The sequence below is a fragment of the Miniopterus natalensis genome, chromosome 1, assembly GCF_054644295.1.
Source record: "Miniopterus natalensis isolate mMinNat1 chromosome 1, mMinNat1.hap1, whole genome shotgun sequence".
Lineage (NCBI taxonomy): Eukaryota > Metazoa > Chordata > Mammalia > Chiroptera > Miniopteridae > Miniopterus > Miniopterus natalensis.
Genome location: NC_142081.1, coordinates 81,581,878 through 81,599,186, shown reverse-complemented (window position 1 = coordinate 81,599,186; position 17,309 = coordinate 81,581,878). Strand labels below are relative to the sequence as shown.

The window sequence follows — 17,309 nt, the reverse complement described above, 5'->3', positions numbered from 1 at the left end:
TTCCTTGTTGATTTCTTTTGTCCGGAAGACCTATCCAGTGAAGTCAGTGGGGTGTTAAAGCGCCCTAATATGACTGTATTCCTGTAAATCTCTCCATTAAAGTCCTCCAAGAGTTTTTTGTGTGTGTATTTTGTTTTAATACTCATCTGAGGATATTTTTTCCATTTTTTCAGAGAGAGTGGGAGGGAGAGAGAGAGAGAAAAACATTGATGTGAGAGAGATACATTGAGCAGTTGCCTTCTGCTTGAGCCCTGACCCAGTAACTGAGGTACCTGCCCATGGCCAGAATCGACCCCAGGGCCATTCAGTCTTCGGGCCTATGCTCTAACCACTGTGACACACTGGCTTGGGCAAGAAGTATTTTCCCAGCCTGTGTGAGTCCTTTGTTCTGAGTGGGTCTCTTGTAGGCAGCATATATTTGGGTCTCAATCCTTATCCATTCATCCACCCTATGTCTTTTGATTGGAGCATTTAATCTATTTACATTTAAGGTTATTATTGATAGGTGCTCATCTATTGCCATTTTATTTGTTTATGCCTATGTTTCTCATTCTCTCTATTTCAACTTCTTATATAGCAGTCCTTTAACATTTCTTGCAATGCTGGTTTGGTGGTGATAAATTCCTTTAGCTTTTTTGGGGGTAAGCTCTTTATTTCATGCTCTATTTGGAATGATAGCCTTGCAGGATAGAGTAATCTTGGTTTCAGATCCCTGCTTTTCATTACCTTGAATACTTCATGCCATTCCCTTCTGGCCTGTAGAGCTTCAGATGAGAGGTCAGCTGACAGTCTTATGGGAGCTCCTTTGTAGGTAACAGATAGCTTTTCTCTTGCTGCTTTTAAGTCTCTCTTTCTCTTGAATTTTTATCATTTTAATTATGTTGTGTCTGGGTGTGGGCCTGTTTAGATTCTTCTTGCTTGGGACTCTCTGTGCCTCCTGAACTTCTGTGACTTTTTCCTTGACCAGGTTAGGGAAGTTTTCTACCATTATTTCTTCAAACAGGTTCTCTATCCCTTGCTTGTTCTCTTCCCCTTTTGGTACTTCTATAATGTGAATATTGTTACATTTCATGTTCTCCCACAGTCCCTTAAACTGTCCTCCTGTTTTTTAATTGTTTTTCCTTTTTGGATCTCTGATTGAGAGATTTTTTTCTACCCTGTCTTCTAATTTGCTGACCCCGTCCTCAGCTTCCTCTAATCTACTGTTTATTACTTCCAGTGTATTCTTTATTTCTGCTATGTCATTCTTCATTTATGACTGGTCATTTTTCATAGTTTCCATATCTTTTTTCATGCTGTTGAGCATCCTTACAATCAGTATTTTGAACTGTATATCTGATAGATTGCTTATCTCCATTTCATTTAGCTCTTTTTCTGGAGACTTCTCTTGTTCTTTCATTTGGGGCTTGTTTTTTGTCTCCCCATTTTGGCTGCCTATTTGGGTTTGTTTCTATGTATTACGTAGGCCTGCTAAGACTCTCAGTCTTTTTGGATGTTCTCTGGTGCATGCCAATGTCAGACGCTGTTTGTGACTGGCCCTGAATACCCTCTTTGGAGCTATCAACAACCTGTGGCTTGAGGTCCCCTCTGTTGGGGCTGGGTGCATTTGGACAGGACCAAGATGCACACCAAAGTCTGCTTTTCCAAGACCCAGGTCCAGAAGCAAAGCAGGCAAAGACTCAAAGCACTCTGAAGTCTGCCTCTGCCTGCACGTTGATTAATCTGATTCTCTTAATGAGCCTCAGGCTGTAGAAACTCCTCTGGGGAGGATGAGGGGTTTTCCAGCAGGGTAGGGCAATTGCTCCCCCCCAGGCAAGAGCTACTTGGAAGGTAAATGTCTGTGAAAGCTGTCCTTTGCAATATGGGGACATCTTGGCACAGGAATCCAGAGGGGTGCCCTCTGAGCTCTATCTCCAGAGCCCATAACCCTACATTTACCTCACACAGCTCCAGTCCATTCTGCCCTCCCTCTGCTGGAGCCCAAGGCGAATGGCTGCACATGAAGCTTTATGTGTTGGCCCTTTAAGAGGGTGCGTGCATTTCCAGCCACTTCTCCCTTGCAGACAGAAACCCCGTTCCTTTTCATAGCCAGATGTTATGTGGACACCTTTCTCAGTTCTGGTGCTCTTGGCTGGCAAGCCCAGCCTGGGGTTTAGGCCCCAGAGTCCTCAGTGGGAACCCCCCACACCTGAGATATCCCTCCGGACCTTCAGCTGCTGCCTGTGGGAGCCCCGCCAGCCCTCTCACGCCTCTGTACTTCCTACCAGTCTCTATCTGGTCTCCACTTTTCCTCCTTGGTTATGAGGGTGCTCTCCAGCTTGTTTTCAGTTGCAGCTGATTATTCAGGATGGCTTTTCTATCTTTTAGTTGTAATTCCAGTTTGGTCCTGGGAGAATGTCTGTGTAGCTTTCACTTAATCTGCTGCCATCTTTAATCTCCTCCAAGTGATGGTTTAAACTTAATGCGATACCATGACCCACAAAACGCCACACACAGTAAGCCAGGAGAGGTAAGGGATTATAGCTGAGCAGGAGAGGCTGGGGGCCTGGAAATCATTATTGATACATTTTAATTTAGTAGAAGTTTTAACTCTTGGTACAATATTTATCAAGTGTCCAATAGGTAGAACTCTATATTTGTACTTGAGTGTACACAGCAATCATTGCTACCTTTGAATAGCTTGTAATCTATTATTAGAGATAAGATACATACCTAAGGAATTAAAATGCAATGCAGAATGGGAGATGTGCTTTTAGAAAGATGTAAAGTATTACAGAGGTTAGAAGAAGGAGGTGGAAGGAGGTCACATGGTGTCAGCAGGAGAAGGATATGTGATCAGAAAAAGGGACTTTTCCTTTCAGAGTGGTTATTATTTCAATAGGTATAAATTACCTGAGGAAGGGAATTCTGAGTAGAGGATAGTATGGACTAAGGTACAGAGTACATGTATGGACGAATAGTAGAACATAAAACTAGAAATGCATCATACAGCCAAATTGTGGAGGATCTTGAATGGCAGGCTGAGGACTGAGAAGCTGAATCTTTATTTGTTAAGGAATAGAATGTTATTGGAGGTTTCTGGACAGAGGGATGAATTTGAGTCTTAGATAATATAGTTGGATGGTAAGATTGATTGGAAGCAGTCTGTAGATTGAAAGTATATCTATTGAAGTATTCCAAGTGAGAGGGAATGAAGGCAAGATGGTAAAAGGAATAGATTTGGGAGATAATTCCAAAGACACAATGGGACTTGATTAGAAGTTATAGGAAAGTAAATTATTCCAAGGCAAGAGAGCAATACACAAAATCTGAATTCTGGTTGGATTCTGAGCTAGAGGGAGAGGTAACTATAAAGAACACAGTTGGGATGACTTGTGGAATTTGAGTATATGTCAGATACTGTACTTGAGTGTGATAATGGGGTCACGGTTATGTAGGAGATTGTCCTTGACCTTAGGAGATACATCCTAAAGGGTTTCAGGGTAAAATGTCACGATGTCTTCAACTTGAAGAAATGATTCAAGAAGAAGAAGAAAAAGAAAAGGAAAAATATAAAGAAACACAAAGCAAATGTTGCAAAATATTAATCAGTGAATTAATGTATAAAGTATGTGGCTGTTCATTGTACTTTTATCTTAACTTTTCTGTAGGTTTGAATTTTTAGAAAATAACTAGCTGAGGGAAAACAAGGTCCTTTGGGGTTTTGAGCCTAGGTAGCTAAGAGAACATGTGTCAGTGAGTGGGAGACGGAAAGAAGCTATTTGATTTTAGGAACATTGAGTTTGAGGCACCCTCTAGATATCCATGTTGAGCCTGCTGTTGGACATTTGGGTTTGGTGATCAGGGCAAGGATGTGAAAGTTGGTCATGGAAAGGTGATCCTTAAAGTCATGACAGTGGATGCTTGTCCAAGGAGAGAGTAGAGGGGCAAAAGGGGCGTGAGATAAAACCTTGAGGAAGTGTGAGTGGTAGGAATATAAATAATCAAAAAGGTGGGCAGAAAATGAAAAGAATACCATGTTATAATAGGTGAGGGAGGACTTTATAGAAGGAAGAAGACCGGGTAACAAACCCTGAGATGCGGCAGACACTTAAAGGAGGGTGAAGACTGAAAAAGGGCAGGCAGATTTGATGACTTGGAGGTCATTTGTGGCCTTTAGTAAGCAGTTTTAATATAGTGGTTGAGTAGAAGGTTGGTTGTAAGGAAATGGAAGTTGTAAGTATAAACGATTATTTTCCAAAAATACCCAGAATTTAAATAGTAGGATAGAAGGGTGGTTATTAGAGTTAGGGCACAGAACTTATTTGTAGATCAAGTGTAAGGAGCTAATATGGGGGACACACAAAAGAAAGCTTATACATGTTTAAGCTCCTCAAAAGGAGACAGTGTGATCACGAGCACTACATATATGGGGGTTAAGTAGTGGCAAGGAGGCAGGACACTTATTTTTGCATAAGCAAAGGGTGAGAAGAAGGCTGAAGATAGATTCTGAGATGGAGAGAAAGCTCACCTTGGATAATTGCCTATTTCTTTTCAGTAATAGATTACTTGCTAAGAGTGAGAAATGCTGGGGTTAAAGATAGAAAATAGAAAAGATTAAAAACACACTATAAGAAATATAAGAAATCAACAGAGGATGAATAAAAGGCTTTTACAGCAGTGGCGAGGGACCCTTTTATTTACTAACAGTTTCTAGAGCGTGCTTCCATAATGCTCTTTAACCAAGCTTTATAGTTCAGGCATTGCATCCAAGATGGAAGACTTTGGGGGCAATTTGGAGCTGGAGATAAGAAAGATGGATACATTAAAGGGAGCAGAATAATATAAAGCAAAGGTAAACAGCTGACTCTGGGGTGCTGGCTGGGAAGAAGATAAATGAAGCAACAATTGGGATTAAGGCCCCTTCCCTTTGGAGATATAGGCGCCTGAAACTTTTTCCTTGACTTTACATAGCAGTGGGTGATGGCATCCTCTCCTGTGGCTTCAGCTTTCATCCAAGGCTGACTTGCAAATCTCCACCTTTGTTTTGGCCTCTCATTGAGCTATAGACCTGAATTTCTCTAACTGCGTGCTGCACATCACTTGAGTTTCCTGCGGACATTTTATAAGCAGCATGCCCCAACTTGACAGGTCTCTTTCACAACCTGGTTCTTCCCGACTTTCCTAGTTTCACAGAGGCCCCCACCATCCTCTCAATTCCCAAGCCTTGGAACTTTAGTCATTTACGTTACGTCCCTTCTGCCCCTAATTATTCACAAATGGTTTGATCTGTATCCCCATCCGTTCCTTCCTTCCCTGTCACTAGCGAAGGGCAAGCCCTTGTTACTATTCACATAGATGGTTGGAATTCCCTGCCCACTGGGCTCAGGGCTTCAGCCTTTCCCTCCATTTGGCACTGGCCAGAGTGGTCTCCCTAAAGCAGCCAGAGCACCATTTAGAAATCGTTAATAAACCCCTAGTGAATTACATATAAACTTTTTATATTGCTATTGAGGCTCCCTTGTGGTATGATCCAAAGAACTTTTTCTACTTTTAGCTAAATACAGTATTTTTAGCCAAACTCGACTTGTCCTTCCACTTTGAATACACTGAGTGTGTTCCCATCTCTGTCTTTCCCCTGTCATCACTTGGACACATTATAGCCATCCCTCAGGCTCAGTTCAGAGTTCACTGAGCCCAAGAAACCTTTCCTGACTGCTTGACTGTATTTGTATAATATTCCTGCTCATTTATTCCCCCTTTTCTCCAGCCCATTTCTGATGGCACTTTTTCTTCTGTTAGATTATAAATTACTTGAGGACAATAACTGTGTCATTTTCATTTTGGACTTTCCACAGTACCTTAAAATAGCATATATTGAATATAATGTGATTTGAACAAGAGAACTGAGATTAGAGTACGGGAGGTCTGTGGAGGTGGTTAGGAGTTAAGCAGGTTTTGTGATACAGAAAAATAATTTGAATCCAAGGTCTAAAAGTCCTGAATGGTAAGGAGGTTTTTATAGCAAGAAAAGGTGCTTAATCTTGGAAGATATGGGAAGGTATGTAGCACATGTGAGAGAAAAAATTTATGCCTGTATAATGCATATACATTTTACAAGCTCAGTATCATCCCGGATCCTTTCCACTTCCCAGGGGGACAAAATGCCAAGTAAAATGCTATGATGTGGAAGTTTGGAGTACAGAATGTGCCACGAATCAGCCTTCGCATTCATTACACTTGACTCTAGTCAACCCAGGATTGATTTTAGTTCTGGATCCCACAATTTAAGAGAAGCTTAGATTTAATTTAAAAAAATTGTAAGAAAATAGAAAAGTAGCACCAATGAATAAAATTCATGGAGATGGTGATTAATCACTATGGAGAAGTGGAGGTAAAAGGATACTTTAAAATGTTTGTCAGGGATCACATACCAGATGCCCTTGGGGGCCTTTTGAGTAACAAACGTGTGAAGCTGGCTGAATATAAGAAAACCTGACATTCTCAATGTCAGGAAGCAATACCTGGGGGCTGCGGGGCTGTGGTGGACCAGAGTTCCTGGGGAGAATCTTTAGAATCTTTTTTCTAAAGGGAGTAGCTGTCTCTCCCCTCCAGCTGATTGTTGCCCTTTATATAACTGTTAAGAATTTTGTGAGCCCACATTATGCAGACCAAGGAAACCATGTCTCTTTGTCGCTGAATTTCTGCATTAAAAAAGTGGTTTAGCTTGTGGAAATAATGACTTGTCCCCCATTTTTCTGGGTTTAAAATACAACATGGGGATGTAGTTGGTAGACAAGTAAAGAACTTGTTGAGTTGGGGAGGCATCATTCTGAGTAGCTGGAAATGCAGACCTTGCAAGTTACTTAACCTCTCTTTGCCTTCATTTCCTTGTCTGCTTTAGGGTTTAATATGCACAGTAATACTCAGTAAACGTTAGCTATTAGTTTTCCTTGTTATCAATGGGAAAAAAGTCTCTCCTTGAAGCATTTCAAATAGGAAAAAAAACCTATTTAAAATTTTGAAGTTTAATTATTTGCTGCCTGAAAGTAGGGGCATTCGAGGCATAGACAAGAGCCCTAAGATCTTTCTTGACCTATGACTTTTGTAAAATTATGTTAATATTTTCAAAGATAATCATCATTGTAATAACTAATAAGCTGAATCTCGATTATGTTTTGGTCACTGTGCTAAGCTTTTTATTCACTACTGTGTAATTATTAAAACACTCCTATGAGGTGGGTACTATTAATCCTACTTTTCAGAAAAGGAAATTGAAGCTTTTGTAAGTTAAGTAACTTACTCAGGATCACATAGCTAAATTGTGGCAGGGTCAAGATTTGAACCTAGGCCAGTCTGACTCCAGAATCTAAATTTTAAATCATTAAGCTAAACTGATGACTGCAATTTATGGAATTAACTTGGTAGCCAAGCATTTTACTAAAAATTATGGAATCTAATACGTTAGTTTTCATTTTATTGAAAATCAAGCACCCAGTGATAAGTATTATCTGTGGATGGCCTGAAGAGGGCACCACTGCAACACTGCTTCTATGACAGGACACAGGCCTCTTGCTGTAGTGCCTCATATTCTGAATCACATAACGCTTGGACCTTTCTGCCTAATCTGGGATGCTTTTTAAAGAGAAAAAGGGTGCATTTGAAAAACTGAGATCAGCCAACTGCAAATATTTGATAAGATTGAGTTGAGCATTAGTATTTATAATTTCAAATAATAGCTTCTGGAATATAAATTAAAATATATATATATTGTCCTGACTAGGAAAAATAGATCTGGGTTTGAGTGAATTGAGGTGTAAAATATATATAAAATGAAAAAAAAAAACAGCTATAATTGTAAGAAAAAAATAGCAAGAGTTACCAGGTTATTATTAGTTTGTCAAATCATTGAGACCTTTGCTTGTCAACTATGAATGTAGACTGAGGACAAGTATTTCAGTATTATAAAATAATAAATATTTCAAAAAGTAATAATAATAGCTAAAACATGTTATATGGCTACTCTGTGTATGAGGTATTATTCTGTTTTCTTTATGCAATTTAATTCATTTAATCATTACAACAGTCATGTGAAATAGGTCCTGTTATTATTCCTATTTTACAGATGAGGAAACTAAGACAGAGAGGTTAAGTAACTTCCTCAAAGCCACATAGACAGTAAGTGGCAGAGCCAAGATTTGAGCCCAGGCAGTCTGGCTTCTAACTCTAAGCTCTTAATCCTAGTGCTGCTGCCTCCCTTCATTATCAAGGTTTTCAAGGTCTTATGTTAATGTATGAAAACACGTAATAAAATGGAATTTCCTTTATTCTGGAGAGGGATGGCGTGTCTGTTGCTATGCAGGACCAGAACCATGGGAGCTATAAATTCTTTTCTCACATTTGCCAGTAACTTGCTGATCTCCTCTGAAAATCACTTAATTTTCCTTTTAGATTTTATATATTTACTGATAAATAATAACTTGAATATCAGGTGAAAAATCTAAAAATTCAGATGTAAAATATTTTTCTTGCTGTAATAAAATTTCATTATTAATGGGTTGGGTTACCAGGGTCATTCTGTCAATGTCGTTTTCGTTAAAATAAAAGTTAGGAATTCTCCCTAACTCTTGTGAATTACTTAGAACCTGCAGAAATAAATTTAAATGACTTGAACACTTGTAAGCATAGTTTATTTAAGAAGTGATATGTTTGCTTCCTTCCAGCTGGCATTTCTGTTAAAATATGTACAATTGGAGTTTTATTTTAGTAAACAGGCAGCAATGAGGAGACTTATTCTTTACAAGTTATAAAAGCACAGGTGCATTCAAGAAAATTAACACTACTTTAAAGACTACGTTGGATAAGGAGCTATTTTTAACACCAGTAGAATAGAATACGGAGCTGTTCTACCACCAGAGAAGATGCTGACCACGTGGAGTTAATTCAGACCCCACAAGGTAAAGGACATGGTCCGTAACCAGACTGCTTGCACTTCAGATGCCAGCTGCAAGTGGCATCCCAGGCTACCCACGCTTTCAGCCAGCTAGCTACAGATCCGTGTGTGTGTTTGAGGGGGTTCCCATGACTCCCCGCAGGTTCAATAATTCGATAGAACAATTCATAGAACCCAGGAAAGCACCTTTTTTATGATTACAGTTTTATTATAAAGGTTACAAATTAGGTCCAGCTAAATAAACGAAGAGACACAGTGAGGCCTGGAGGGCCCCAGATACAGAGCTCTGCCCTTTCTCTCTGGAATCTGTGCGACATCCTCCCAGCACCCTGATGTGTTTGTCAAACAGGAAACTCCACTGCGCTTTGGTATCCAGAGGTTTTTTTGGGGTGGCTTCTATCCACGGGCATGATTGATTGTCATGGTGCCTGATTGAACTCCATCTCCAACTCCCCCTCCCCAGGTTCCCCCTCCCTCCCCTCCCTGCAGGTCCACCTGTCTTAAAGCCCCAACGCTCCGATCGCATCTTTCTGGTGACTGGCTAACATGCCGAGTCATTTCATCTCATGGCATAAACTCAGGTGTGATCTGAGGGGCTCATGAGTAACAAAGAAATTCCAAGGATACAGAATCTCCCTCTCAGGAACTCAGGGACATTCTTTATCATACAGCAGGAAAACAGGCATTATTCTGCTTAAAATGATTTCCTTGTTTGTTTTAAACCTTTGCTTTTACATTGCTTATAGATTTTAAGGTATCACACTATTTAAATCATAGCATGTATCTTTTTTCCTAGGAGTCTGGGTCACCTATTGTCTCAGATGATGTTAGTTTACAAGTGTTCATGGACCATTTGAAGAAACTTGCTGTGCCCAGTGCTGCTTGAAGTGCTAAACATGTTAATGACATTTATGAAGATGAAATAATATTTTAATTTTGTTTTCTTTCTCTTTTCAATTAATCTTTGGAAATCAACAGACATATCTCTCTAGACTCTTTTTGTATTAGTAAGGTTTGAGACAACATACATGAAAATGTTCACATTTGTAGATTAAGCTGGAATATAAGAGCAATATGAACTTACTTTGCTTGCTACAGTATTATAGCTGGTTTTGGAAATTTTAGGTCTTTGTAACTTAATTATGTTAAAGAGTAAAACTAGAGTTTGTCTTTTGTTGAAGAGAAATAGCTCATTTGTATGTTGCAGATAAATCCAAGTGGCACTGAATGTCCATACTGACTTTTGAAAACTTGCTTCTTAATTTTAGCTAGAAAGTAAATAAAATCATCAACAGTAAGATAAATGTGAACATTTTTCCTGTTCATTAAATACTTTTCTATGTTTTTCATCACTTATGTATACATTTTTTCTGTACTTAATCTGTTAAAGTAGATTTATTTTTATGATGATTTGTTTAGAAATTATTTGACTTTATACATGGTAATTTTCATGAAGATAATTAAATGTTTTTGGTCATTTAGAAAAATAGTTTAGAGATAAAAAGTTTTTTGGGTAACAATTCCCAAACTGATAATAAATGTGAAATTCTCACACATATCCAACTGATGTGATTAAACATGATTTTTTTTAAAAAGGAGATAGAAAATAAATCATTTTGTGAGAGTGCATTTTATTTACTTATTTATTTAAAATATGTTTTTATTGATTTCAGAGAGGAAAGGAGAGGGGGAGAGAGGTAGAAACATCAATGATGAGACAGTCATTGATCATCTGCCTCCTGCACACTCCCTGCTGAGGATCCATCCCGAAACTCAGGCATGTGCCCTGACTGGGAATCGAAATTCGATCTCCTGGATCATAGGTTGATGCTCAACCTCTGAGCTCCTCTGGCCGGGTGTGAGAGTGCATTTTAGAAAGCTTCTGCTCTAAGAAATGACTGTTGTAATTACTAAACCAAATTTGGTTTTCACTGCCGAGCTTTGTTTTTCCCCTTTGTTTTTCTGAGATAAATCTTACACTAAATTTTTCAGTATTTTAACATTATTTTGGGAGTTTACACATTATTTTTGTGTCTGCTTCCATTTTGTGAAATTTATTAAGTTGTGGTTCTTGTTGAAGCTGTATTATATAATATTTTGTTGAATTATCTCATACGATGCTCAGTTCTGTTTCAATTTATTCATTAGTGTCATTCACCTTTACCTTTTAAAGTTTGCTTGTAGCAAATGTTTACATTGCTAAAGCCAGATCTATTTAACAATGAAATTTACATCAAATAGTGCAAATATAAGTTGGTGCTGTTGTTACCAGACAGTTAAACTCCTTGTCACTGGTGGGAGTGAGGTTCTTGTGATATTTTCAGGAAATGAATTTTCTAAGGCTCGCATGAGAGGATGGGATGTGGAAAAAGGTTTTTATTGGCATGGCCTTACATTTCTCAAGTTCCCGAGCCCCCTGCCCCTTAAGCCAGTCCTCATAAAGGTGCAGCTGGGGTTCCAGCAGAGCCAGCAACAGGGCCACTGTCCGGAGTTTCCATTCCATGTTGCAGCCGGGTGTAGTTCAGCATCCAAACTAATTAAAGTCCTTTAGTCCATTGTGTGGAGTCCCACATGGCCACGCACCCTGTGGACACAGGGTAGCTGATCCCCCTGTCACAGGAGAGCCAGGAACCCGGCATGTGAGAGGGAGAAGAGAGAGAGCGCATTTTTTTTGTTTGGAAGTCAGGGGTTTCGAGCACTTGCAGTGACCATGCCCATCCTGGCCACTAATTTGTTCCCAGGTATGACTGGCAGACAGGTAGGCACCCCCCCACATCACTCAGACCTTTCCTGGGTGTGAGTCTAAGCTGCCTGCCTTTGCCCAGTCCCTTCCCCCAGCGATCAGTGCGGAATCCACTTGGAGGATGTTAAATGCAGCTTTGTGGCAAAGCTGTTTAAATGGCATGCCTTTGCCCGGCTGTTGTGGCTCAGTGGTTGAGCATCAACCTAGGATCCAAGAGATCAGGGTTCGATTCCCGGTCAGAGCACATGCCTGGGTTGCGGGCTCCATCCCCAGTGGGGGGCGTGCAGGAGGCAGCTGATCAATGACTCTCTCATCATTGATGCTTCTATTTCTCTCTCTCCCTCTCCCTTCCTCTGTCTGAAGTCAATAAAACATGCTTTTTAAACAAATGGCATGCCTGTGTTATCTGGTCTCCCCTTTCACTCCTTTCCTGTTAAATAATAACCAGGTTATTACAGTGGTGTCATTATGATATATGCTTAGTGATGATTGTACTTGCGTGGACACAGCTGTATGATGGTGAAAGAGACGGAAACTTTAAACTTGTTTACCTGTTATACTTAATTAGATTAAATAAATTGCTCTGTTCCATGTTATTTGAATTTAATTGTGATAGGCATAAATACCAATAAAATGTACTTTTTCTCTGTTTTCCTGCTTATTTTGAAATCTAGTAAAGCCTGAGTAGCCTAATGTAAAAGTGGAGCATTTAAATCTGCTATTAGTAGATTAAAAAGTCATTCATTTTTTAAATGACAGCTTTATCAAGATGTAATCCACATACTATACAACTCACCATTTAAAGTGTACAGTTCAGAGGGACAGCAGGGGTGGGCTGGTGGGTTGAGATTAATATAAGAATTTATATGCATATGTGCATAACCCGTGGGCACAAACAATAGTGGATGAAGGCCTGGGGGAAGGGGTACAGGGTGGAGGGGATCAATGGGGGGGGGGAAGGGAACATTTGTAGTACTTTCAACAATAAAGATTTATTTAAAAAAAAAGTGTACAGTTCAGTGGATTTTAGAATATTCAGCATCTTGTTACCATTACCATAATCAATTTTAGAGCATTTTCATCACCCCCTAAATAGTTATTAATTTTTGCTATAAGGAATTGCGTTTTGAAGTTAACATGTTTTGAGTCGAGGAAAGACCCTGAAAGATAATAGATGTTTAATTTGCCTGGCCCCTTGACTTATGTCCTTTAGGAATATATCAGTTCTTCTCGAGTGGTGCTGGCAGCCCTAAGCCCTCTGCTTCTCGGTGAATTAGCGTGAAGGTGCAAAAGCCCCTCTGTATTTAGCGATAAGGATGAACCAACATGTCATCGTACCCTTTTAGCCTCCATTTGGAGGACAGCGCCTGCGTCATTTCTGTGTACAAGTTTGCTATTACTAAATTGCTAGCTATGTAAGTAGACTGTTGACAGGAGAAATGTTTAATCCTGTACTCTTTTAATGAACTTAGAGTAGATGAGGGATATTTGCTGAATCACTAGCAGAACTGAGAAGCTTCGGTAGGTCCAGAACTAATTTGGAATTCATCCTTTATAATTTTTTTTATTGTTGACAGTATTACAGATGTCCCCCATTTCCAAACCCTTTGCGCCCCTCCTCCCAACCCCCCCAGGCCTTCTCCACAGTATTGTTTCTATCTGTGGGCTATGCATCTATGCGTATATGTTCTTTGGTTAATCTCTTCCAGTCCCCTCCTCTCCCTCCCCACTGAGATCTGTCATTCTGTTCCATGTATCCATGCTTCTGTACCTATTTTGTTCATCAGTTTATTTCATTCATTTGATCCACATGTAAGTGAGATCATGTGATACTTGTCTTTCTCTAACTGGCTTATTTCATTTAGCATAATAATCTCCAGGTCCATCCAGGTTGTCACAGAGGATAAGAGTTTCTTCCTTTTTACAGCTGCATAGTATTCCATTGTATAAATGTACCACAGCTTTTTTATCCACTCATCTACTGATGGGCTTCTTGAACCTACCATCCTTAGTTGCCTTATCTCTAAAAATGACCTTACACCTCATTTATGTATACTTTCATTTTGGTGTAACAGCATACATTTATTCTTTATAAAGACATTTTCCCTATCCAGTTCCCCACTTGATAAACTTCCTTCTCATTCCCTATCTCAGGGACTACATTTAATGAATGAGCTTACTGTCCAGTCTAAACCAGAAACAAAGGAATTATTTTCAACTTTTACTCTTTTCAGCGTCAATTCTCCCTCTCTAACATCTCCCTATCTGTTTACTGTAGTCTATTTTACTACTGTTCTACTTTCATCATATCTAACCTGGTCTGGTGAAACAGCGTCCTAACAAGTCTGCTTTCTCCTTGCCTCCATTCTGCTCTTTAAGGCATTGAAATACAAATCTGATAATGTTATTCCCACTGTCCTCAATAAGTTCCAAACACTTTGGCCTGGTGACATATACTATACATCAAATTGAAGCCTGCTTTTTCACAGTGGGTTTGCCACCAGAACACGGGTGTGAAAACCACTGTTAAATCTAAGCCCAAATGGGAAAGGAGAAGACTCATATCAACATCATCATCATTGGACACGTAGAATTGGGCAAGTCTACCACTACTGGCCATCTGATCTACAAGTATGATGGGATCTACAAAAAAACCAACAAAAAAATTGAGAAGGCTGCTGAGATGGGGAAGGCTCTTTCAAGTATGCCTGGGTCTTGGGTAAACTGAAAGCTGAACTTGAGCGTGGTATCAGCAGTGATATCTCCCCGTGGAAATTCGAGACCAGCAAGTATTATGTAACTATCATTAATGCCCCAGGACATGGAAACTTTAACAAAAAACACAATTACAGGCACATCTCAGGCTGACTGTGCTGTCCTGCTTGTTGCTGCTGGTGTTGGTGAACTTCAAGCAGGCATCTCCAAGAATGGGCGGACCCGTGAGCATGCCCTTCTCGCTTACACACTGGGTATGAAACAACTGATTGTTGTTAACAAAATGGATTCCATTGAGCTGCAGTTTAGCCAGAAGAGATATAAAGAAATTGTTAAGAAGATTGGCATCTACAATAAGAAAACTGGCTATAACCCTGACACAGGAACATTTGTGCCAATTTCTGGTTGGAATGGTGACAACATGCTGGAGCCAAGTGCCAACATGCCTTGGTCAAGGGGTGGAAAGTCAACCAGAAAAATGGCAATGCCACCCTGGCTGGGTAGCTCAGTTGGTTAGGGTGTCATCCCCATATGCCAAGGTTACAGGTTTGATCTCTGTTCAGGACACATATAAGAAGCAATCAATGAATGCGTAAATAAGTGGAAGAGCAAATTGGTGTTTCTCTGTGTTTCTCTACCTCTCTCTCTCTCAAATAAAAAAAAAATTAAAAAAAAGAAAAAAAAGAAAAGAAAAAAAGGATGGCAATGCCAGTGCCAGTGGAACCATGCTGCTTGAAGCTCTGGATTGGTTGGTTCTGCCACCAACTCATCCAACTGACAAGGCCTTGCATCTGCCCTTCCAGGGTAATTATAAAATCGGTGATATTGACACTGTCCTGCAGGCCAAGTGGAGACTGGTGCTCTCAAACCTGGCATGGCGGTCACCTTTGCTGCAGTCACGCTACAACCGAATAAAGTGCTGAGATGCGCTATGAAGCTTTGAGTGAAGCTATTCTGGGACCATGTGGGCTTCATTGTCAAGAAGGTGCCTATGAAAGATATTCATTGTGGCAATGTGGCTGGTGACAGCAAAAATGACCCACCAATGGAAGCAGCTAGCTTCATAGCTCAGGTGATTATCCTGAACCATCCAGGCGAAATCAGTGCTGGATACATGCCTGTGCTGGACTGTCACACAGCTCATACTGCCTGCAGATTTGCTGAGCCGAAGGAGAAGACTGATCGCCATTCTTGGAAAAAGCTGGAAGATGGCCTGAAGGTTTTGAATTTCAAAACTGGTGATGCTTCCATTGTTGAAATGATTCCTGGCAAGCCCATGTGTGCTGAGAACTTCTCTGATTACCCTCTACTGGTGACATGAAATAGAGAGAGGGTGTCATCAGAGCAGTGGACAAGAAAGCAGTTGGAGCTGGCAAAGTCACCAAGTCTGCCCAGAAAACTTGGCAGGCTAAATGATTATTCTCCTCAGTACCTGCCACCCAGTCTTAATCAGTGGTGGAAGAATGTCTCAGAGCTGTTTGTCTCAATTGGCCATTTATTAGTAAGGCTGGTTAATGATTATAGTGTATTTCAATCATTCCTTCGGAAGGAAAGGAGAATGTTTTGCGGACCATTTGTTTGTGTGCGTGTGTGTGGCAGTTTTTAAGTTATTAATTTTTAGGTGTAAAAACTTTTTAAATAATTTTTTTAATTTATTGATTGCTTTTAGAAAGAGAAAGGAAAGGAGAGAGAGGGAGAGAGAGAGAGAAACATCAGTTTGTTGTTGCACTTACTTATGATTCATTGGTTTATTCTTGTATGTGCCCTGACCAGGGATCAAACCGCACCCTTGGCATATTGGGATGAGACTCTAACGAACTGACTCCCCAGTCAGGGCAGGTGTAAAAACTATTAACAGACAAGGCCTACAGATTTATTCCTTCTTGGACACACCCACAATGCGGCCCTGGTGGCTGGTAATCTTAGTGTGCTGACCTCAAACACAATGTCCTCCTAAGTGGCACAGCCCTCCATGGGCCCAAATTTTCTTCAGTTGCTCCAGGTCTTCATGGAGCTGGTTGTCTAGACCATTGGCTAGGACCTGGCTGTATTTTCTTTCTTCCATTTTTTTTTCTCCAATCCTCACCCAAGGATACATTCATGGATTTTTAGAGAGAGGAAGGGGGAGAGAGAAATAGAGAGAGAAACATCCATGTGAGAGAGAAACATTGACTTGCTGCCTCTTAAATGCGCCCCAACCGGGGATTGAACCCACAGCCTGGGTATGTGCCCTGACTGGGAATTGAACCCGTGACCTTTCAGTGTACTGCACAACACTCCAATCAAATGAGCCACACCCAGCCAAGGCCTGGCTGTATTTTCTATCTTTCATGTCATGTGTGTTCAAGAAGCAGTGTGGGATCATGCACTGGCATGGATTCTGCAGAATGGTGATCACACATTCCACCTCATCCCCAGTGAGCTCTTCTGCCCTCTGGTGAGGTCAGTGTCTGCTTTCCTCAACACCACACGAGCATGTCTTCTCTCCTCTCATCCATATAGGTGTTGAGTGCTTGCAAAGTGTGCTGGAACGTCTCAGGGATCACTACAGACATGTCAGCAGTCCCAGCGGCAGCATGTAGGTCTCCCGTGGAAGAAAGCAGTTATTAATTTTTAAAATCAGTACTTTTCGATGGAAACAACTTGATAAAAAATCTGTCACAGAATTTTGAGACACATTAAAACAAAGTTTAATGAGAGAAAAAATTGAATTCCTGCTCTCCTCTAGAAAACTGGTACAAAGGACACAGTTGAAAAGGTAGCATTGGAGATGGGTCTCCAGATCTACCTACACATTAACCTTAGGTGTGTTCTTTGGGATCTATAAAGTGACAAAAGCAAATGCATTCTTTATTGGCTGTTACAAATTAAATATTGTGGCTTTTTTTGTACTTGGTTTTATTTTAAATGAACATGATG

General features: G+C 40.3%; 2 pseudogenes; one reads left to right on the top strand and one right to left on the bottom strand.

Moving 5' to 3' along the window:
* The first annotated feature begins 14,197 nt into the window (after window positions 1-14,197).
* LOC107541134 (elongation factor 1-alpha 1-like) lies at window positions 14,198-15,806 on the top strand (annotated as a pseudogene).
* Window positions 15,807-16,263: 457 nt separating this feature from the next.
* Window positions 16,264-16,945, bottom strand: LOC148094241 (small ribosomal subunit protein uS13-like; annotated as a pseudogene).
* Between the last annotated feature and the right edge of the window lie 364 nt (window positions 16,946-17,309).